The sequence below is a fragment of the Magnolia sinica genome, chromosome 5 (assembly GCF_029962835.1).
Source record: "Magnolia sinica isolate HGM2019 chromosome 5, MsV1, whole genome shotgun sequence".
Classification (NCBI taxonomy): domain Eukaryota; kingdom Viridiplantae; phylum Streptophyta; class Magnoliopsida; order Magnoliales; family Magnoliaceae; genus Magnolia; species Magnolia sinica.
Genome location: NC_080577.1, coordinates 110,438,808 through 110,462,894, shown reverse-complemented (window position 1 = coordinate 110,462,894; position 24,087 = coordinate 110,438,808). Strand labels below are relative to the sequence as shown.

At 42.9% G+C, this 24,087-nt stretch overlaps 1 protein-coding gene across 1 annotated transcript in view; it reads right to left on the bottom strand.

Annotated features, from left to right (window-relative positions):
* The window catches only part of LOC131247153 (uncharacterized), a 35,996-nt gene that overhangs the window by 9,309 nt on the left and 2,600 nt on the right, over nucleotides 1-24,087 (bottom strand). The window lies entirely within an intron of this gene.

Below are 24,087 nucleotides of genomic sequence, written 5' to 3'. Positions count from 1 at the left end.
GGCGCTATAGACGTCCCTGGGTGAAAATTCCTAAACCCGATGGTACCAGAGGATGACTCCAACGTCGAGACCGAGTGGATATATGAGCGCACGAGGGCTGAATACCAGGAGGCCGCGTCTCCCACTGTGTCGTGATCGGTTGGAAAGGAGTGTGGCCTTACTCGCCTGAGGGTAGGGGGCAATACTAGGCTGAGTTTGACCAGCTCGCGAATGGGTCCGCTATCGACGTGCCGGATAGGTATTGGTAGACTATTGGTCAGGCGGATAGTGAGGTTTCTTACCCTTACTTGGACTGTGCGGCTAGGAGAGCGACAGTGCCATTTGGAGTTTCTATCTTTTGCACTACATTGTATTTTTCCTTTCTGTTGTATTGTACAAAAAGTTTTTGATTATAGTGGATTTTGTGGTGGTGTTCTTGTGGTTATTGTTTGTGGGTTATGCTTTTTGTTATGCTCATTATGATTCAGACTGATGATTATAAATCCTCCTTGTAGTATCCCAGGATCGGAATCTGGTGAATGGGTGCCGGGATTCGAGAATGGGGTTCTACGGAGGCTGTCGGCGCCGGATTCGGCGATCGGAAATTTTGTGAGCCCGGTTTCTGAGTTTGGGGCGTGACATTGTTTCTCATATCACAGGTTAGATTGTTTTGCCACATTCACCCTATTGCACATTCCATCAATCCATCCAAGCATCCGTCTATTTTGCAATCTTAAGCATCTAACCTTGCTTTGCAAATTTGAAATGCAAATGAGCAAAGAGATTGGGGAACATAACTGATGTAGAAAGGGTCATGGACAGTTACATGGCTAAGATGGATCAGAAAAGGCCCGGTCGATGACAGAAGTGATCCAGGCCATCGGACCTTAAATCGGGTGTATCTCGCAATCTGGAATGAGTTATCTGACGTAAAATATATGATTTTGGGGTAGAACGAGCTACTTTAGCCAACCAACCCCACTACGCTAGGTTACCCAAGCTAGATTTGTGAAATACTGCCAGATCGACGGTCGTTTCCCTATTTTAATTTTGTTTTTACTATAAATAGTAATTTTTAGTTTGATTATAACTCTTCATCCGTCGGGCTTTAGGAGTTGCGTCCAACGTGAAAAGAGCTTAGAAAAATTAGGAGCGCGGTTTGGTGAAGCCAAATAGGACACTTACTATTTTTGGCCGAAAACCTTGTGCACGACCGTTTACTATTTATAGTAAGTCACGAATTCTAGGAGTTCTAGTTGTAGTTTGATTCTGATTTCTTTCCCATTGCTTGGTACCCCTATTTAAAGGGTTGTGAACTCGTTTTTATTCATTCATTAATCAATTTCGAATTTATTAAAATTTATTTCTATTTTCTGCTTTCTTTCCTCGTGGATTCGAGAAGTCTCTGTGAGGAGTCCAGAGAAGTTCCGTGGATTCAGAATAGTTATCCTCTTAAGGGAGACGGTGCTCGACCTCACGTCCTTCCCTGCGTCAATTTGGTATCAGAGAGGTTTTTCCTCGGATAGATGGCTTCTAACGACGGGTCGGGCAACAATCCCATGGGCGGTGCTCTAGGGAATTTACCTTTAATGGCGGCAGCTTTCGAAGCAGTGCAGTAAGAAAATCCGCAAGCCATGCAAGGGTTTTAGGCTTCCATCGACCGCATAGTGGGTCTTTTGGCGAAAACCCTAGGGCAACTCCGTGTTCCTTATGGTAATCCTCCACCGCCAATTGCTGAAACTCGTAATCGCCCTGATCGCAGGATAGTACCGGCAATGCATCCAACGGTCATTCCTGATGAAGGGGGATCCAGTGAGGAGGAGATCGATGACATAATCTTCCAACACCCCAGACAAGGCGTCGATCGAGTAGATTGAACCGATCGAGAATTCAAGATGTGGGTTGATATTCCTAACTTTAATGGTCAACTACACATTGAGGACTTCCTCGATTGGCTTTCTGAAGTTGAGCGGTTTTTCGATTATATGGACATCCCTAAAGCAAAGAAGGTCAAGCTTTTGGCCTACAAGTTGAAAGGCGGAGCTTCAGCTTGGTGGGAACAACTGCAACTCGCACGAACCAAGCAGATGAAAGCATTAATTCGCACATGGCAGTGGATGAAGCAGCTACTACGTGCCTGATTCCTCTTTAGAGATTATGATTAGGTATTATTCCAACAATACCAAAATTGTCGATAGGGTAGTTGGTTGGTGAGAGAATACGCAAAAGAATTTTACCGCCTGGCAGTGCGTAACGATTTGGTCGAGATTGAATCGCAGTAAGTCGCCCGATTTGACTGTGGATTGCGTATGACGATCCAGGATCGGGTCCAGATGCAGTTCGTCTGGACGATGAATGATGTGATCAAGTTGGCTACTCGAGCGGAAGCGCAACTTTAATGTCCTAACACACGGATCTATCCTACTGTTGAGGGTCAAATATTGCATATTAGACCCTAGTTGTTACTTAAATTACGAACATGATAATGTTTTAACGGGCTATTTTAACCGTGTTTGTGTTGCAAGGTGACTTTAAGAGCCTGGACTGAAAAAGGGTGCTAAATGCATGGAATGACGCTCCGAATTCACCAAAGCATGAGACGGACCCTGGGAGACCAAGATTGATGGATTTGCATGCCAGATATCTGAGAAAATCGAGAAACTGAAGCTCAAGTGGCCTGAAAGTCAACCAGAATGCAAGATCACAGGGTTCCCACCATCTTCTCGGCTTGAAACTTCATACATGGTCTGATAACCATACATTAACCGTATAAGTCGAATTTCATCCGTTGGATCCCTGTGAAAGTGACCCAACGGATAGATCAGACTATAAACCATTGATTTTGAGCTCACTTGCTATCTGGATATGCTTCAATCTTGGTTTCAACGCGTTAAATAGGATGAGGAAGGGAATGGACGGAACGGATTCCACATGTACATCACACTGGACCCCGCATGTACAGCGCGTGTACATGGGGTACACGCGCGCGCGCCGCACCAGACGATCGATACGGTCAACAGACGGTTGACCCATCTTCTTTCTGCACCAGCGTCTAGCGGACGGACGCAGGCTAGCCGTTTTTGGCTACTGGGCCCCACCCATCATCCGTTCAGATGATCTAGACCATCCATACTCTCTATAGTAGGGGCAAAACCGTCTCCTAGCTTTCCTTTTGGTACCATATACGTACAGACAGGCAGATCACCTTTCAAACCCAGGACGGACGGTAGAATAGAAAACGACGTGGGCTACACCGAATCTAATTAAAAGCTAGCCATTTCCATTTGGTTTTTCGAGTATAGTTCAATGATTGGTGTGGATTTCTCAACCGACGTCAATCATGGGTCCACCGACTACCACAGCGCGAATTCACGGGCTCTGTTGTGCAACAGAGGCTGCGGTTGATCGCTGTGGGCCCCAATCATCGTCCATATTGTCAATCAGAACCGTCCATTCGAATTATATGAGGATTTAGACCAAGATCTAGTTGATCTTGGTTTGAAACATGGTGGACAGAAGGTGAAAAAATGGATGGACAGCAGAACTATGTTACATGATAAGCCAGGTGGGCCGCATCAAAAGATGTCCAAACACCATCCATCCTATCGAAATTTCTCCATGAAGCTGATGGACGAAGTGGATGTCTCACGCAACTTTGATCATGGACCCCACCAAGCACCACAGCGTAAATAGCGTGCGCAAGCTTGGTTTCAACGTCCGAAACCGACGCTGTTTGGTCGATTGTATGATCATGGTCGTTGATCATATGGCAGATCTGGACCGTCCATCGTAAAGATCAGTCAAAAACATCCCAGAAGACGTTGATTTCACGGACGAAGTGCAAGGAAATCAGGAGTTTTGAGTCCCCGAGTTTAGCTGCGTAAAGGAGTTACGCGGCTGTTGCTGCGAAAGCCGTTTCAGCACCGACTCCAACACTAGTCCCTTGTGCGTAATAAGGTCGGTTCTTCTAGTCGACTTGCTGCTATTATAAAAGGAAAAGAGAGAGAGAAGAGATGGGATGGAATTTTCTATCTAATTGGAAGCTGGAGGCTGCGAACGTGAGAGAGACAGGGGATAGAGAGTTTGTTTCTTTTTCTTTTTTCCTATTATTTTTATTTTAATTTGTTTATTTTATTTTTAAGAGATCTAGCCATTCATGTCTGGCTGAACCTCTTAGCTAGGGCTAAGAGGTGAAGCCTGTAGTCTGATGGGAGAGACTTTGCTTGTGCCTCTTGTTTAGACTGACTGATGTTGATTTTAGTTCAATTAAAGGAATACTTTCAGTTTTTTTTAATGGTTTGCTGTGACTGAAATTACAATAGATCTGCGATGGCTTTGAGTATTTCTTCCTCCTTTTGATGTTTATGACGTCAGGAAGCCCTGTTGTTCACCATCATCTCATGGGCATGGTCGGATGACAGTATCCTTCCTAACCTTCATGTATTGTTGATTGGTTGGTAATTAGTTTAATTCTGTTGTTTGCTTTGTCTCCTGGGCATAGTTTGGTGATGGAATCCATTCTAATTCATATACCTTTCATCTTGTGAAAACTAGATCAAGTAAGTTCAGTTTAATTTCCATGATTCTTGATGCAGGCATAAGATCTCCCTGACCTCTACAAGTGGATCCTCTGAATCCCTAGTTTCCTTCCTCTGAATTTCTTAAGTTTTACATTAATTTCTCACCATCATTCATCAATTTATATTTGATTTATATTTCATTTTAGGCTTGTTCTATTTCTATCTAGTTTCAGGTAACATACAAGTATCAGTCTCTTGGGATTCGACCTCGGTCTTACCGAGTTTATTACTACATCACAACCCTATACTTGGGGAGTGAACACCTACCGTAAGGATCGCTGCTGCAGGTCCGCCCCAGGGAGCTCCACAGCCCAAGGGGAAGGAACCCGTAGGAGCATGCACTCAACCTCCTATGTCTGAGAGTCGAGATCAGGGAAGCGGGCAAGCTAGACCCTAAAGGGGCATATCGACTACTGATGGTCCAAGTAGAATCTTAAACCCCTATGCTCGACCAAGGCCCGACAACTGTTATCGTTGTGGCCAATCAGGGCACCTATCAAATACTTGTCCCTAGCAAAAAGTGGCGAACCTCGCCATCAATGATGGTAGTACTGATAACGCATATGAAGATCCAAATATTGAAGAACAGGATCATACCACAGAGGATGAGGCAGATGATTCAAGTTGGGTTTAGCAAGATCGCAGCGAGTCGTTCATCTTGAGGCGGCTATTATATGCGCTAAGAAAAAAAGTGCATCCACAACGGCATAACATCTTCCGCACTAGGTGTACGGTGAATCGAAAGGTTTGTGACGTGATCATTGACAGTGGAAGCAGCGAGAACATCATCTCCAAGGTCATAGTGAAAAAATTACAATTGAAAACGGAGCATCATCCCCTCCCATATATAATCGGTTGTTGGATCAAGAAGGTCACAGAAATAAAGGCAACTGAACAGTGCACTATATCCTTTCAATTGGCAAACATTATAAGGATGAAGTAGTATGTGATGTGGTTGATATGGAAACATGTCACATACTAGTTGGTTGACCCTAGCAATCTGACCGTGACGCTACTCATAAAGGGCGAGTTAACATATATATCTTCATCAAGGATGACTAGAAGACCATATTGGCCCCTATAGATATAGAGGGACCACCTGAAACTTCTAAAGTGGAGGGCCGTTTTCTCTTAACCATATGGGACTTCGTGGAAGAATCCAAAGAAACAGGATAGGCTTATGCATTAATTGTAAAAGGGGAAGAACTCGAGCCTACCATCATCCCTGAAAGACTAAGGCCCTTGTTACATGAATTCAAAAAAATCTAGCTCGATGACCTTCCTGATGGGTTACCCCCCATGCGGGATATCCGACACTATATCGACTTTGTCCCCGGGTCTAGTTTACCCAATCGTCCTCATTTTCGAATGAGTCCGAATGAGTACGAGATTCTGCAAGGGCAAGTGGAGGAGCTGATCCGTAAGGGTCTTATTCGAGAAAGCATGAGCCCATATGCCGTACAAGTTCTATTAACTCCAAAGAAAGATGGTAGTTAGCGCATGTATGTCAATAGCCAGGCCATCAACAAAATCACTATAAAATACAGGTTTCCTGTACCTCTGTTGGATGATATGCTGGACATGTTAGAGGGCACAAAAATATTCTCTAAATTGGACCTAAGGAGCGGCTACCATCAAATTCGAATGCGGTCGGGTGATGAGTGGAAAATGGCCTTTAAGACCAAGGAAGGGTTGTACGAATGGATGGTCATGCCCTTCGGTCTTTCGAATGCTCCTAGCACATTCATGAGATTGATGAACCAAGTTTTGAAACCTTTCATTGGGCGGTTCGTTGTGGTTTATTTCGATGATATTTTGATATACAATGAAGACGAAACCACCCATATGGAATACCTCAAGAAGGTCCTTCAGGTGCTCACTGAAAATAAATTGTATCTCAATTTAAAGAAGTGCAGCTTCATGACTGATAGCCTATTGTTTCTAGGTTTTGTCATAACATCCACGGGCATTCAGGTGGATGAGGAAAAGGTGAAGGCAATCAAAGAATGGCCGGTTCCCACAAATATTCATGGACTGGCGACATTCTATCGTCAGTTTGTGAAAAATTTCAGTACCATTATGTCACCAATCACAGATTGCATAAAAAAAGGCAGTTTCAGTGGACTGACGAAGCAGACAGGAGCTTTACCGAAATCAAGCGCAGATTATCCACGACCCCGGTTCTTGTACTTCTCAACTTCAACAAACTGTTTAAAGTCGAATGTGATGCCTCATATGTTGGGGTTGGGAGAGTTTTGTCTCAAGAAGGCAGGTCGGTAGCTTTCTACAGTGAGAAACTTAGCAATGCACGTAAGAAGTGGTCTGCATATGAGATCGAGTTGTACGCAGTGGTCCAGGCATTGCGACACTGGCGACATTATTTGATTCAAAGGGAATTCATATTTTACACAGACCATCAAGCTCTCAAATTCATTAATAGCCAAGCTAATATTAACCGTGTGCATGCTAGATGGATCTCGTTTTTGCAGGAATTCACGTTCATGCTAAAACATAAGTCAGGGCAACAGAACAAAGTAGCTGATGCACTGAGTCACCGTGCAACTTTGTTAATCACTATGAGCAATGAGGTTGTTGGGTTCGAGCGCTTCAAAGACATATATGCCGACGACGACGACTTCAAGGACGCATGGGTTAGATGCCAAGAAGGCCACCCCGGTGACTTACATATGCAAGACGGGTTCCTTTTCAAGGGAAATCGATTGTGCATCCCCAAGAGTTCGCTAAGGGAACGGATAATCCAAGAGCTATATGGAGGTGGCCTTAGTGGACACCTTGGTCGAGACAAGACGCGAGCTCTTGTGGAAGAATGGTATTACTGGCCGCAATTGGTACGTGATGTAGGAAAGACAGTCTAATGTTGTTATATTTGTCGCACTTTCAAGGGGTAATCTCATAATATGGGCCTCTATACCCCGTTACCTATGCCTGATGGCCCTTGGGAGGATTTATCTATGGACTTCATGCTTGGTCTCCCACGAACACAACGCGATATGGATTCGGTGTTCGTGGTAGTAGATCGTTTCTCCTAGATGGCGCACTTTATTCCATGCAAGAAGACTCTTGATGTAACACACATAACGAATATATTCTTCAGAAAAATTGTGCGGCTACATAGGGTTCCCAAGACTATTACTTCTGACCGTGACACGAAGTTCATAAGCTACTTTTGACGAACTTTGTGGACTCGATTCGATACACGACTTTAGTTCAGCAGCGCCTACCACCCACAGACTGACGGGCAAACCGAGATTGTGAATCGCACATTCGGAAATCTCCTTCGATGTATTTCAGGAGAAAAACCGAAGCAATGAGAATTGGCCTTGTCTCAAGTGGAGTTTGCATTCAACAACATGGTGAGCCGCTCGACAGGAAAATCTCCGTTCCAAGTTATTTATGGACGAGTACCTCGCTACACACTAGACTTGGTCTATCTGCTCAAGCTCCCAGGCATGAGCATCACAGCAAAACATATGGCAGACAGGATCATGGGCATTCATGTGGGGGTATAGACCAAGCTACATGCATGGAACGGAAAGTACAAGGAGTAAGCGGACAAGCATCGGCGAAAAAGAATGGTTGAGGTGGGTGACCAAGTAATGGTCCATTTGCGCAAAGAAAGATTTCTGACCGGAACATACAATAAGTTAAAGAATAAAAAGATTGGACTGGTACCAATCATCCAAAAGATCAATGACAACACTTATGTTGTTGATCTTCCAGATGACATGGCGATCTCACAGACTTTCAACGTCGTGGACTTGACTGAGTATCATGAACCAGAGCCAGACGAGAACTCGAGGACAAGTTCTTTTAAGGTAGATGAGATTGATGTAGAGTGGGTCGCGGACAGTTACATGGCCAAGATGGATCAGAAAAGGCCCGGTCGATGACAGAAGTGATCCAGACCATCAGACCTTAAATCGGGCATATCTCGCAATCCGGAATGAGTTATTTGACGTAAAATAAATGATTTTGGGGTAGAACGAGCTACTTTAGCCAACCAACCCTGCTATGCTGGGTTACCCAAACCGGATTTGTGAAATACCACCAGATCGACAGTCGTTTCCCTATTTTAATTTCGTTTTTACTATAAATAGTAAGTTTTAGTTTGATTATAACTCTTCATCCATCGGGCTTTAGGAGTTGTGTCCAACGTGAAAAGAGCTTAGAAATATTAGGACAACGGTTTGGTGAAGCCAAATAAGACACTTACTATTTTTGACTGAAAACCTTGCGCACTAGTAGACATCGTGACTGTCTATAAATAGTAAGTTTACTATTTATAGTAAGTCGCGAATTCTAGGAGTTCTAGTTGTAGTTTGATTCTGATTTCTTTCTCATTGCTTGGTACCCCTATTTAATGGGTTATGAACTCATTTTTATTCATTCGTTAATTAATTTCAAATTTATTAGAATTTATTTCTATTTCTTGCTTTCTTTCCTCGTAGATTTGAGAAGTCTTTGTGAGGAGTCCAAAGAAGTTCCGTGGATTCGGAATAGTTATCCTCTTGAGGAAGACGGTGCTCAACCTCACGTCCTTCTCTGCGTCAATAACTCTCTTTCTCTCATTTTGCATCTTAAAAAAGAAAAAGAAAAAGAAAAACCACCACTTATAGAGAAAAACAACATGAGGGTCATTTTTGCAATGAGCTTATATTGCTTTTCTTGTTTTTTCTATTCCCTTTATATTATGGTTCTTTCTTCTTTTTTTTTTTCCTCTCAATGTTTTAAATAGAAAATAGCGTGTAGCATAGTGTTCACTTCTGTGAAGCGTAAGGCGTAAGCTACATAGTGTATAGTGTAAGCTACAAATTACATCTAGATTGTTAATCAAGGTTGCATGTGGTTGCAATAATTCATGATATTCTACGCCAAATGAGACTGATTAATAATGAAATCAACATAATTTCATCATATTTGGTGCAATCAAACGCAGTCTAAAGTAATAGGAAAGGGCAATAATTAAATATAAAGGTAAAGAAAGAGCAATGAAATAGATTTGATATTGTTACTTGTATTATTTTACTAAAAGCGTTGAAAAGATTTAAGTAATTTTTATTGAAAATAGGATTTCATAACCAATTATTGAAAACATTCACTTTCATGTAATAGTGAAAATTAACATCCAATGTGAGCTACGTGGCATGCAGCGTAGTCTTATGTATCATGTAGCTTACATAAATTATCATGTAGTGTAGGCTACACATGACTTGAGCTATTTTCATGAGCTACATAGCATTAAGGCTAAGCTACGCTACGTAGTGTAAGCTACACGCTATATGGCGTAGCTATTTAAAACACTGTTTCCTCTCATTAGAGATCAATAAAAGAGTTGACAATGTTGTCATCCATGGGAGATATTCAGATTCTTGTTCTTTCTGATAAGATTCATCTGTGTGTGTGTGTGTGTGTGTGTGAATTGATTAGATGACCAATCCCAACACCCCGGAAGAGACCCCTCTTATCAAAGCTATTCACAATACTTACATTTGGTCTAATATTAGACTCGGTTTGGGTAATTCTCTTTGTTGCAAAAAATAAAGGTAGGTGTAAGACCCGTATCCTAGTCCGTCCTGTTCCGTCGAATCCCGCGATCCTTCCTATCGAATTTCGGCAACCTGTGACGTATAATCGACGTTGCGATCGACCCTAAGCCATATACTGTACATTTGAGTCGGCTTAAATCAAGACTTGTACCATTGCGACCGCACCGTCGCCGCGGTTCCGACGCCGCGTCTCTCGCACCGATCCGATACCCTGGTAGGAAGATGTGAGCCGGTGTTTATTTCGAAGAAAACGCCGTGCGTTTGCAATCCCAAGAGAATCTCTACAATATCTCAAATCAATCCCATCCATCACCTCATGTCAAGTACAAGCAACCCATGCTTTCTCTCTCCAAAGTCAACCCTTTCTCACCCTCTCTCTTACACACCCATGCTAGTCAAGTACACATCACCTCACCCATCACTCACATCCATCACTCTCTCTCTTTACATCCCATCTCTCCCTCTCTCTCTCTCTCTCATTTCTCAACTTTATCCCAAGCAACAAGAGAGCTTACGTCCAAGCTCTCTTCCATGTGAGAGAGTGCATGTGTGTGGCCCACTTTCCCATCTCAAATCCTCCATCCTAGCCTTTCACTTCTCATCTTCCACCATCAAAGTGAAGCTTAAGGAGACCGGCATTTCAACGGACCGAGAAGATCGACCGGTGGGTGCTTTTATAGGCTAGATTTTCATGTTCTTATGATGGGCCAAGTGAGGCCTACCGATCAATGGTATGGATCTCACTTTGAACCCTTAATGTGGCTAATGGCCTACCTTGATGCTTAAGATCATTCCATGATGGGGCCATTCTCCATGGACCCCATCATGATGTTTATTTTCATGCATGAATATGGTCATCTAGACCTTCTAGTTTGGTGAAGAAAGGATCTCCACCGTTGATTTTCAATTTGGTGGGCCCATATGCAATGGGACCCACTAGATGTATGATTGGATGCTTGAAACGGAGGGCCCATAGTGCCGGGGTCCCTCCATCACACGTGTATATCTCTCTCTCTCTCTCCCTCCCTTTCTTTTATTCTTCTTTTCTTGTGATGTTGGTGTGATTGTGTGGCCCACCCGAATAGACCCCACCATAAGGCTTGTATTTTATCCTAAACCATCTATAGGTGGGACCCACCTTATATGTATTGTATCCACAACACTCATCATTGGTGGCCCACCTAAACTGGGCCCACCTTATCCGTGTGAAAGGCCCAGACCATCCAGCGTCCAGGGACGCTGGACGTCCACGTGAAACACAAATATCAGCTTGGTTAACAAGCCTTTTGGTGGCCCACTTGTTTAGGCCCCACCTTGATGAATGGATTTAATCCACGCCGTCCATCCTATTAACCATCTCATTTTAGGCGTTGAGCCGAAAAATGAGGTCAATCTGAGATTCTGGCGAGCCATTGCTTAGCAAACACTACATCACAACCCTATACTTGGGGTGTGAACAACAGGCCCAATATTGGACTTGATAAACTTGTTATGAACCGTGAAATCTAATGGTTAGAGTGGATTATCTTGAAGCGGGCCCCACACGTGAAAAACCATAAAAAATACCGTTTTTTTCAAAAAAAAAAAAAATTAAAAACAAAGAAGGTCAGTGGCTGCTGCCACTGACACAGCAGCAGCAGCGTGCTGCGTTTGACCCACGGCTCCAGCCGTGGGCCCCACCACGATGCACATTTGTCATCCAATCCGTTCATTCGATGGGTCACCTCCTGAGGCGGGCCTCCTTCGAATTTCAGCCACATCCAAGACTCAGGTGGCCCACATTATAGGAAACAGTGGGATTGAATGTATACCATTAAAACCTTTTTGGGCCACGGAAGTTTTGGATCAATCTGAAATTTATTTTCACCATTCATCCAGGTCCATGCGACCTTATCAACGGCCTAGATGGAAAATAAATGTTATGGTGAGCCCCACGTAGGACCCACAGTGATATATGTTATTCACACCGTGCTGACGGTGGAACCCACCCTGTGTTTGTGTTATCTCCACGCCGTCCACGGCAGTGGATGGTGGACTCCACCATGATTCATGTATTTATCCACACTGTCCACTGTCTGGACAGTGGACCCCACCATGATGCTTGCGTTGCACCCCAACCGTCAATCCATTTTTGCAAGCTCATTTTAAGGCATGAGTTAAAGAATGAGTCGGATCCGTGGTTCAAGTGGGTCCTACCACTATTATTTGAGGTGAGGATCGGTTGATCCTTTGCCATGATTTTATATATATATATATATATATATATATGTATTTGTGGCCATTTTTAAGGCCCATCTTGGCATTTATAAGGCCCGTGTTATGAGGCCCATTTGATCTACATATGGGGCCCAATTGGTGTGGTCCATTTGAGATACATAAAGCCCATGTGATTAGGCCCATTCTGATATATTCTAAGGCACATGGGTTATAGCCCATTGCAATGTACATAAGGCTCGTTGGTAAGGCCCATTAATGTGGCTCATTTGATGGATGTAAGGCCCATGTGATACGGCCCATTTGATATACCTAAGGCCCATGGATCGAGGCCCAACGGGTTGTCCTTAGGGTCCATTGCAATGTGTGATTTCTCCATGGTTTGTGGCAAGCTATGCCTTGGGAGCAATGTTGGTTTGACATCCACATTGCAAGTATAATGTTGGTTAAATGTCCGCATTACGACTCTCCCTAGGGCCCATTGAAAGGCCGTACTTGTGGTGTGTAGGCCTTCTAGGCCCATCTGCATTGTAGGGATAATTCATCACTTTATAATATGCTTAGTATAGCTCCATGATACATGCCCATACGTATCATATGTATGCTTAATATGAGGAATGTTTGATCATAGTATAAGCCGTTGGGCTGTGACATTTACGGGACTCCTTATGAGACGGAGTGCCCCCACATGAGTGCGTGGTACGCACAGGATTACTGCATGATTTGACGATGTGACTCATGTATTCCGCATATGTGTGACTTGATCACTGCATGCCCTAGCGACATCAGGGCCGTGACCTCCACAGGCACATCGTGGATGGTTGTATCGGATACCGAAAATATTGGCTCTAGCATTGTGGGCACTTAGGATGTCCTTGGGTGAAAGTCCCAGAACCTTTTTGGTACCAGGATATGCTCCAACGTCTAGACCGAGTGGATACATGAGCGCCCGAGTGCCGAATACCAGTAGGCCGCGTCTCCCACTGTGTCGTGGTCGGTTGGAAGGGGGTGTGGCCTTATCCGCCCTAGTGAGGGGGCTATAAGCTAGGCTGAGTTTGACCAGCTCGTAAATGAGTTCGCTATCGACGAGCCGGGTAGGTATTGGCAGACTACTGGTTAGGCGGATAGTGAGGTCTATTCCACTTGCTCGACTGTGCAGCTAGGGAGGAGGCAGTCTGTGTGGAGTGTATTAGACCCCGGTGATATCCAGAGAGGAACTGTACTGATATGTGTACTTGATGAGGACTGACATGCTTGATTTGCATCTTGCATATGACATTTGGCTACATAGGCCTCGCATCACATGGCCTTGGTATGGCCGATAGCATTCATGTCTTGCATCATATAGCTTTGGTACAGCTGATAGCATTCATGGACTTATCGCATATTTCCGCATTACTCTGATACTGTACACTTGGCGCTGGCCTTGCTCACACACTTACACCACCCTCTAAGCTTTTGTAAGCTTATGCACAACCGTTGCGTGCAGGTAGTGTTGGACACCAGCAGTGCTGAGGCAGGAGTGCACATCAGTTTATTTTGAAGCTTTTGATCACCCTGTATTTCCCTTTCCACATTGTACTTAAAGTTTTTGATTTAGTGGATATGTGGTGATGTTGTTTTGTGACTTGGTTATGCTTATAGTTATGCTCCATTACAAAAAAAATTTCATACTGAAAATCCTCCTTGTAGGATCCCAGGATCGGAATCTGGTATGTGAGTGCCGGAATCCGAGAATGGGGCACTACGGAGGCTGTCGGTACCGGATTCGGCGATCGGGAATTTTGTGAGCCCGTTTTCCGAGTTTGGGGCGTGACAATAGGAGTCTAAATCAACAAGGTGTAAAATAATAATAATAATAACAGTAAAAATCCTTTTCACATGAAGATCTATAGATGGCCTATATGTGCCACCTACATTAACTATTCGCAATGAGGAAGGAAAGGTTTGTCAGTTAGAATATTGGTTGTATAAATTAAAACAATCTCCTAGAGCATGTCTTTAGAGGGTTTATCAGAGCATCAATGGAGTATGATTTTGAAGAAGCAATTCAATTCATTGTGTTTAGAAGGTACTGGGTGTTATTATATTGATTATGAATGTAGATGAGATTTGTTGAGTTTAAAGTTACTTGGATTGATTATTTGAAATAAATGATATTTGGTCAGTAAGATCTTTTCTTAAAGCAACAGTTACCCCATTGATGCGGGATATAAAAATTAAATATGATATGCAAGAGTTCAGACTTTATATCATACTAATTTAGAAACAATCACAAAAATTTCACATCCCACGTAAGGTCAAGCATTCAACAAGGACAATCTACGAGGGTCCAAGCCTATACATGTTAGGGCTAAATCAATTAAAATTATAGACCAAACAATGCTCAAAGGAGAATAGATTCATCCACACATGCAAAGGATTACTTCTCAATCCAAGGGATTCACATATTTCAAATCGGGAAAACCTAGAGTTTCCAAAAGTGGAATAGGACTTATGATTTAGGATTATCTAGGGTTAGGGTTAAGGAAATAAGGTGAGAGAGGAGTGAAAGAGAGGAAAGAGAGAACCTGTAATTAGTCCATGCGTGTGGATAGCAGGCTGGCTTGATGCATGTGCGTGGATTACTGTCCACAGTGTGTGGGGCCCACGAACCCAAAAAGGGCCAACTAGGGGTTGGTCAGCTAGGGATGAGCCACCCACACACCAAGTTTCAGGGCAATCGGATGACTGGTTTGAGCAAGGTGTTCCGCTGAAGTTTTGGCCCTCCTGCAGTGCCTGATTCTAGAAATCTGTTGTAGAGAAGGATTGGCTGCAAAATAAAGGTGGATTTGAAGATTAGATGACTGTAGGAGAGGATAACTATTGAGGGTAGGAGGTGGGGGCGATTTGAGGTGGATGTGGCTTCGTACCACGGTAATTAGCCCTTCGAAGAAGGGAGGGTTTCGCACCCAATTAGATTTTCACAACTCTGAGAATTAGAGAGGCAAGAAAATGCAGAATTTTATTAATAATCTTAAATGAGAAAAACCCTATAAGGGGTTGCCTATTTATAAGAAAACCCTATACCCCAAAAGCCGCACCATGTGTGCACTTATTACTTAGATACGAAGTAACAAAAATAACAACTAATCGATGTAATATAAACCGTTCATGATGTTCCTAATAACAATAATAAGAAAACTTAAAATCGTAAATCATCTAGAGCAGTGGGCCACGATCATGAGATCCAATGGTGGGATCCACATGATGATCGGGTCCACTCCAAGGAACCAAAATACAGTCCTTTAACTAGGAGGCCCTCCATAGATGTCGTCATCGATCCAGATCGATGGTGGGGCTCTCCTCCTCCTTGCGTACGTGCGTAGGGGGGGCGTGCATGCGCACGAGATGTCCCCATCACCCATCAACAAAGGGATCTTTTTATCAAAACAGTTTTCAAGTTCCATGAGGTTTCTATGGAGTTTCCAAGATGAAACGGGAAAATCCACCTAGAAGTCAGCAGGTTGAAAGGCCAACATAAAGTAGAAGGAGAGCAGCCAGTCCTACTACTTTGCCTGTTATCTTGAAGATTCATATTTAGAATGCAATCAGCAAAAGAAGATTTGTACATCAACCCAGGGCATTATGATGATTGACACCAAATAGCTAATACAAGTCCATAAGAAAGATATGGCTGCAACTTTGATTGATCCAACTTGAGTTCAAGTCGGGTCGTCAAGGTCCTTGGGTCAGGTCTGGGTTGAAAAATGCCAACCCAATTTGAATTCAGGTTGGGTCACATGAACTTGGGATGGGTTAGGTTCAGTAAGGTTGGGTCCTGTTGGGTCTGGGCTTAAGGTTGGGCACCTCAGTTTGGAATTCAAGCTGGGTTGGGTCTGTTGGGTCCTCTTGAGGTCTGGTTGGACTCAGTTTACCCAAAACCCAAGCCAACAAGCCTGAGTTGCACCCCTAGATCAGATCAACCCTAAAAAGTTGGGATGTGGGTGCGATGAAGATCAACGACAAATAGTTGGGACATGGCTAAAATCAAGATGGACCTCCAAATAGCTAAGATAAGGATATGGATGATCAACCCCAAATAGCTAAGAGAAGGCTTTGGAGAAGATAGACCCCAATCACTGGAACAAGGCCATGATGAAGATCAACCCCAAAATAACTTGAACAAGATATGATGTTGATGAACCCCACATAGCTAGGTCAAGGCTATGATGATGATGAAGGCTCTCAAATTGAGCCCCTTATTCGCAAGAGCATGGTAAGAAGGAAAACAAAATCACTTTGATACTCTGGCAGACTGATGAAGGATACGCGAGCACTTGGTAATTATTTAGAAATTGAATATGTGGTATAAGAGTAATTCAAATCAAAATGTCCAATTACGGGTCCTAGTTTAGATGTATTATGAAAACGTTTATTTGATATCTAACCATTTCAAAAATACCTAATGGTACTATTTCAACAAACAAGTGTCCACATATCAAGGGTTAGGATTGTTCAACCAATTTGACTTTTGGGACTTGATGAATTTGAGCTACACAATATAGTCAGTGTTGTCAGAAGTCTTAAATCTTTTTTTTTTTTTTTTTTGGGTTGCTTGACTGGTCGTGGGTCAGCCTCGACTGGTCAAGGGAGCTGCTCAACTCAAAGTTCAGCGAGCTCACCTTTTGGTGTCCAGGCCGCTCGACCGGTCGTGGGGATAGCTCGACCAGTCGTAGGGGTCCCTCGACCGGTCGAGCAGTCTGCTTGACCAGTTGAGGTTACGCAGTTTCGTTTAAGGATTTGATGCGAACTGTGGAAATTTGAGTCGGTTTTCGCAAGGGTGCGAAAGGGAAGTTGCCTAAACTATAAGTAGGTGTCCCTAGGGCTTTTCTAGAATATGAGAAATAATTCTAAAGCTTTCTAAAGGGGTTCTAGGGTTATCAAAGAGTGTAACAAGGGTGAGATTCGAGGTTGTTCGAATCGGGTAAGTCCTCTCTTTTGTAATTTCTATTTCATAGTGAATTTCTGTCGCTTTGTGCCGTGGTTTTTTCTCACAAGGATTTTCCACGTTAAAACTTTGTGTTCTTCTGAGATTGCTTGTTACTATTGAATTGCTATCCTAGATCTAGATCTGTGTGATTCTGCAGCACAAATCCCCAACAAGTGGTATCAGAGCAATCGTTGGGGCACAGATCTGAATCTACAGGATTAGTAATAATGGAAAACGACAAATTTGATATTGAGAAGTATTCAAGCAAAAATAATTTTGAGTTATGGAAGGTTAAGATGATTAGCCTATTAACCAAGTAAGGCGAGATTAAGGCTCTTAAGGAGCGAAAATCTACCATGAAAGATGATGAATGAGAAAACCTTGATGTAATGCTTTAGCCTCTATCCATTTATGTCTCACGGAATGAGGTTCTCTATAATGTTTTGAGGGAGAAAACTGCGGCTAGTTTGTGGGCGAAGTTAGAGAACATTTATGCAAAGAAGTCGTCTGAAAATCGCCTACACTTGAAGCTACAGTGTTATACCTTCAAGATGGCAGATGGTAGAGATCTAGAAGCACATATCAGCAACTTTAATAAATTGATGTGCAATTTGCTGGATATGGAGGAAGTGGTCAAAGATGATGAACATGCATGTATATTGTTGAATTTTCTTCCTGCATCATATGAGTCTTTCAGGGACATGATGTGCACCGTAAATAAAACCCTAAGTGTTGACATCGTTATCTCAGCCCTTCAAGGGAAGGCTATGAGAAAGTTAAACGACAACATGGGGGCATCTTCCGATGCACTGATTACGAGGGGCAAAGATTTTGAGCAAGGTACAGGATCCTCAAGGCCTAGATCCAAATCCAAGGGCAAGGGCAAAGGAAAATTAAAGTGTTGAAATTGTGGGTTGTTTGGACACATGAAGAAAGATTGTAGAAATCCTAAAGCGAAGAAAGAAAATTCAGCGGTTTCTTCCAAGGAGGCCAATGTTGTTACATCTGATGAAGAGACAAGTGGTGGTGAAGTTCTGTCTGTGTCCATGATCGGACATGTTCACGACAATCATGCAGATGAGTGGATCCTAGACACAGGAGCGTCATATCATATGACTCTTCATCGGAGTTAGTTCGCCAGTTACAAGGAATACAATGGTGGACAGGTTTTTATGGGCAATGACAATGCCTGTAATGTTGTGGCTATTGGCACAGTGAGCATCAAGATGTTTGATGGGATGGAGCGTACCTTGACTGACGTCAGGCACGTTCCTGATATGAAGAAAAGTCTAATTTTTCTCGGTGCACTCGAGGCTATAGAGTGCAAGTTCACCAGTATTGATGGGTCCTTAAAGTTTCAAAAGAGGCGCTCGTGGTTATGAGAGCGCAGAGGCATGGAAACCTTTACAGGTTGATTGGGAGCACTTCAGCAGATGGAACGGCAGCAACTATTGCAGATTCCACATCTCTACTATGTGGCATGCTCGTTTGGGTCACATGAGCGAGCGAGGCATGAAGGTACTTTCTGATCGATGTTTGATTCCAGCTTTTAAAAATTCTGATTTAGATATATGTGAGCATTGTATATATAGTAAATAATCTAGACTGTCTTTTAAATCTGGAAAACATGTTTGTAAGTGAGTGCTTAATTATGTGCACTCTGACGTATGGGGGCTATCGCCAGAAGTTTCCATTGGGGGGTCGTCATGGTTTGTTTCATTCATTGACGACTACTCAAGGAAAGTTTGGGTTTACTTCATGAAACGTAAATCCAAAGTTTTCACCATATTCAAGCAATGGAAGGCAATGGTGGAAAAATAGTCAGGGCGAAATAAAGGTTTTAAGGACTGACAATGGTGGAGAATTTACTTTCACTAAGTTTAATGATTATTGCAAGGATGAAGGGATCATCAGGCACAACACAGTGCGCCACACCCCCGAGTAAAACGGTGTGGTTGAGCGAATGGATTGAACTTTCCTGGAGAGAGCTAGATGCATGTTAAGTAATGTTGCGTTGGGTAAGGACCTATAGACTGAGGCTGTTAACACAGCTTGTTATTTGGTGAATCGATCTCCTTCAACGGCAATTGAATGTAAAATCCCAGAGGAAGTATGGAGTGGTCAGAAAATCGACTACTCAGATCTACGCATATTTGGTTGTGAGGCTTACTCTCATGTACCGTCAGTTGAGAGAGATAAGCTAGACCATAAAGCCAAAAAGTATATCTTTGTTGGCTATGACATTGGTGTGAAAGGTTACAGGTTATTCAACAAAGTCACACACAAGGTCATCACTAGCCGTGATGTCAGATTCGATGAAAGCTCCTTATTTCGCAAGAATGATCAAAAGGAACAAGAGGAACTAGAAAGGGTGATCGTAGACATCCAGATTGAAACAGATGATACTCAGGCAGAGACAGATGCGAAGACAGAGGTACATGATCAGGTGGACCAGCCACCTGTGAGAATGAATCTATCGCGTAATCATAAGTTACCGGCAAGATACAGGGATGACTCTAATATTGCATATGCCCTCATTACAGATGAGGGGGGACCCTTCTACTATTCAGGAGGCTCTTGATGAGCCTGATGCAGAAAAGTGAAAAGAGGTTATGGACGATGAGATGAACTCGTTGCACAAAAATCACACATGGGAGCTGGTGGAGCTTCCTGTGGGCCGAAAAGCGATCAGATGCAAGTGGTTATTCAAAAGAAAACAGGATAGATACAAAGAAAGGTTGGTAGCGAAGGATTATGCTCAGAGAGAAGGAATCTACTTCACAAAGATATTCGTGCTGGTAGTTAAGCAGGTATCTATCAGATTTGTGTTGGCACTGGTTGCCCAATACGATCTCGAGCTAGAATAGATGGATGTGAAGACTGCATTCTTGCACGAGGAATTAGAAGAGCAAATCTACATGAAGCAACCAGAGGGCTACGGAGTTAAAGGGGAAGAAAAAAAGGTTTGCAAGTTAATGAGATCGTTGTACGGCATGAAACAGTCGCCTAAGCAGTGATATATAAAAAATTTGATTCTTTCATGGTGAGTCAGAAATTTACTCGGAGTGAATACGATCACTATGTCTATTACAAGACACTGAGTGATAGAAAATTTATCATCCTAGTACTTTATGTTGATGATATGTTGATCGCCTGTCATGATATGTCTGAAATCAATGTACTGAAGACTCAGTTATCAGGGACATTCGAGATGAAAGATCTGGGGGCTGCAAAGAGGGTTCTCGGCATAGATATTCATAGAGACAGGAAGAGGAGCAAGCTTTGGTTATCACAAGTAGAATACCTTGAAAAGGTATTGATCAAGTATGAGATGGATCAGGCAAAGCCGGTGAGCGTTCCCCACGCGGCTTACTTCAAGCTTTCCTCAGAACAATGTCCTAAATCCAATGAGAAAAAACAGATTATGTCTCATGTGCCCTATTCGAATGCGGTTGACAGTTTAATGTATGCCATGGTCTGTATGAGACCGGATATTTCACAGGCAGTCGGTGTTATGAGCAGATACATGTCAAACCCCGATAAGTAACATTGGAAAGTGGTAAAATGGCTACTTCGATACATTCGAGGTACAAAAGACTATGTCTTAACTTTTGAGAAAACATGGACAAAGTTGGTAGGCTATGTGGATTCCGACTAAGCAGACAGTATAGATTCCAGGAAGTCTACTTCAGGATACTCGTTTGTACTAGCTGGTGGAGCAATCAGTTGGATGTTGAAGCTTCAGTTTGTGGTGGCTCTTTCCACGATGGAAGCAGAATATATGGCAATGACGGAAGCATTTAAAAAAGGTGTTTAGCTCAAATGCATGATAAATCAATTGAGACTTTAGCAGGAGGTCGTGCCGGTTAACTGTGACAGTGAGAGAGCTATCAATTTGGCTAAAAATTCTGTTTATCACTCACGTACTAAACACATTGATGTTCGTCACTACTTTATCTGACAGGTGCTTGAGGAAGGAGGCATAACACTGGAGAAAATTCATACCAGCGTGAATCCAGAAGACATGCTCATCAAGGTCGTTCCTACAGAGAAGTTCAAGTTCTGTGCAACTTGTTTGGGCTTGGCAATGACATAAAAGAAGGACAGTGTGCACGAGAAGTGTTGATTGAAGCTATGATGCAATGAAGTGATAAGAGAAGAGGTCAAGGAGCTACACGGTTAAAGATTGAAGACTTGGTGGAGATTGTTGTCAGAAGTCTTAAATCTATTTTTTTTGGGTTGCTCGACCGGTCGTGGGTCAGGCTCGACCAGTCGAGGGAGCTACTCGACTCAAAGTCCACGAGCTCACCTTTTGGTGTCCGAGCCGCTCGACCGGTCGTGGGGATAGCTCGACCGGTCATAGGGGTCCCTCGACCGGTCGATCAGTCTGCTCCACCAGTCGAGGTTATGCAGTTTCGTTTCCGAATTTGATGCGGACTACAGAAATTTGAGTCAGTTTTTGCAAGGGTACGAAAGGGAAGTTGCCTAAACTATAAGTAGGTGTCCCTAGGGCTTTTCTAGAGTATGGGAAATAATTCTAAAGCTTTCTAAAGGGGTTCTAGGGTTATCAAAGAGTGTAGCAAGGGTGAGATTCGAGGTTGTTCGAATCGGGTAAGTCCTCTCTCTTGTAATCTCTATTTCATAGTGGATTTCTGTCGCTTTGTGCCATGGTTTTTTCCCGCAAAGGTTTTCCATGTTAAAACTTTGTGTTCTTTTGAGATTGCTTGTTACTACTGAATTGCTATCTTAGATCTAGATCTGTATGATTCCGCAGCACAAATCCCCAACAGTCAGCATATTGAGAGTCATATGCTGGAGTATAAAAAACCTCCCTATTCAGACCACAACCAAAATCAAGAACTCATTGAGTAAATAAGAAGCTTACAGTTAGATGAATGCAAGAGCATGTTACATATTATCATACATAACTTCAAGCTTGCAGCAAGAACAGAAAGCTTAATAACCGAAGACAACTTCCAAAATGCATTAGGATTTAAGAACACCTAAAAGAGGATGCATGATAAAAACAAAAACAAAAAAACAAAGACTCTAGAAAATTCAAATATTCAAACTTAAGTAACTCCGAATAGCTATGATTATGAAGATGAAATTGGGGAACTCAGCAAGTTCTTATCTGCTACACTGCTCTCAAGTTGGACAACTATCCATTGTCAAGATTCTTATCTGCTACACTGCTCTCAAGTTGGACAACTATCCATTGTCAAGACCATTCATCAGGTGGGTCCCACCATGCTGAAATTGGAGAGCTCAACAAGTTCTTATCCGATGCACTGCTCTCACATTGGACACGTGTCACAAACATCCATTGTGAAGAACCTTGATGAGGTGGTTCCCACCATAGATAAGGTATTGTTTGCCAATGACACAATCCGCAACCCCACCCGTCCAATTGGGGGACCTTTTCACATTCATCGCCAACAGTTGCCAAATGTCCTTTTCCATCTTCCTTCCGTATGTCTCAACATTGAACCGTTAAGGTTGTCTGAACAGTGGTATTTTTCCACCGTCGAAGATATATGGAAGGACCCACCCAAGTGGAAGGTCAATTACATGGGTCATCTAGGGGGCGTTTGGATCGTAAGTTACTTTAGCTTATCTAAGTTTCTTCAGCAGATAAGTATATTTGGTAAACAACGTATTTATTCATCCAAAAAGTAGAAAAATCATATTTAATTATTTAGTTCCAACATCGTAAGTAATTATCCTAAATGTTTATTTGGACCCACTTACATCCACCGTCCATCATGTGGGGCCAACCTTTGATGTGGATCCTTCATTTGTGTGGGCTCCACCTTTGATGTGGGTAGTCCATCATGTAGGGGCACACCTTTGATGTCAGTTGTCAATCATGCAGTGCCCACCTTGGTTGTGGGCCATTCATCATTATGGGCTGACCTTTAAAGCGCACAGTTTGTTAGGGCCCACTTTTGATGTTAGTTATGCATAATGTGGGGCCACCATCAATGTTATTGTCCATCATAGGGAGCCCCCATCTTCAATATCCACTGCTCACCATGTGGAGCCCACCTTTGGTGTGGATAGTCCATCATGTGGGCCCACCTCCAATGTGGGTTGTCCATCATGCAGGACCCGCATTGGATATGGGCCGCTCATCATTAGGTTGACCTTTGGTGTGGACTGTACATCATGTGGGACCCACCTTGATGTGGATAATCCATCATGTTGGCCGACCATTATTAATTGCCCATCCATCCATCATGTGGAACCCACCTTTGATGTGGGCTGCCCATCATGTGGGTCCCACCTTCAATGTGGGTTGCCCATCATGCGGGGCTCGCTTTGAATGTGGGCCATTCATTCTTAGAGGGGACCTTTGATGTAGATCATCCATCATGTGGGGCCCACTATACCATCTACCCATTAATTTACCTATTCATTGGATGATTTTCCAACACACATGAACTTAGAAGGGGTTGATGGCCATAGATCTGTCACAAATGAAAATGAAAAAAATAACTTATGTTTAGAAGTTGAAAAGTAATTAAAAATAAATTACTTTTTTGTAAAAAAACTACTTATATTTAATTTTAATAACCAAACTAATTTCTTTTCTTTTTTTCAAAAACTAACTTATTAACCTAGGCAAGAAAAAAAAAAAAACTACTTATTTGATAGTATCCAAACGGCCCGGCCCTAGCGACATTTCTAATTTCTAGTGGGAGATCTAGACAATGACGAAATTCATACACAACCACTTTAATTTTTGTTATCAACAAAAGAAATACTTGTTTCG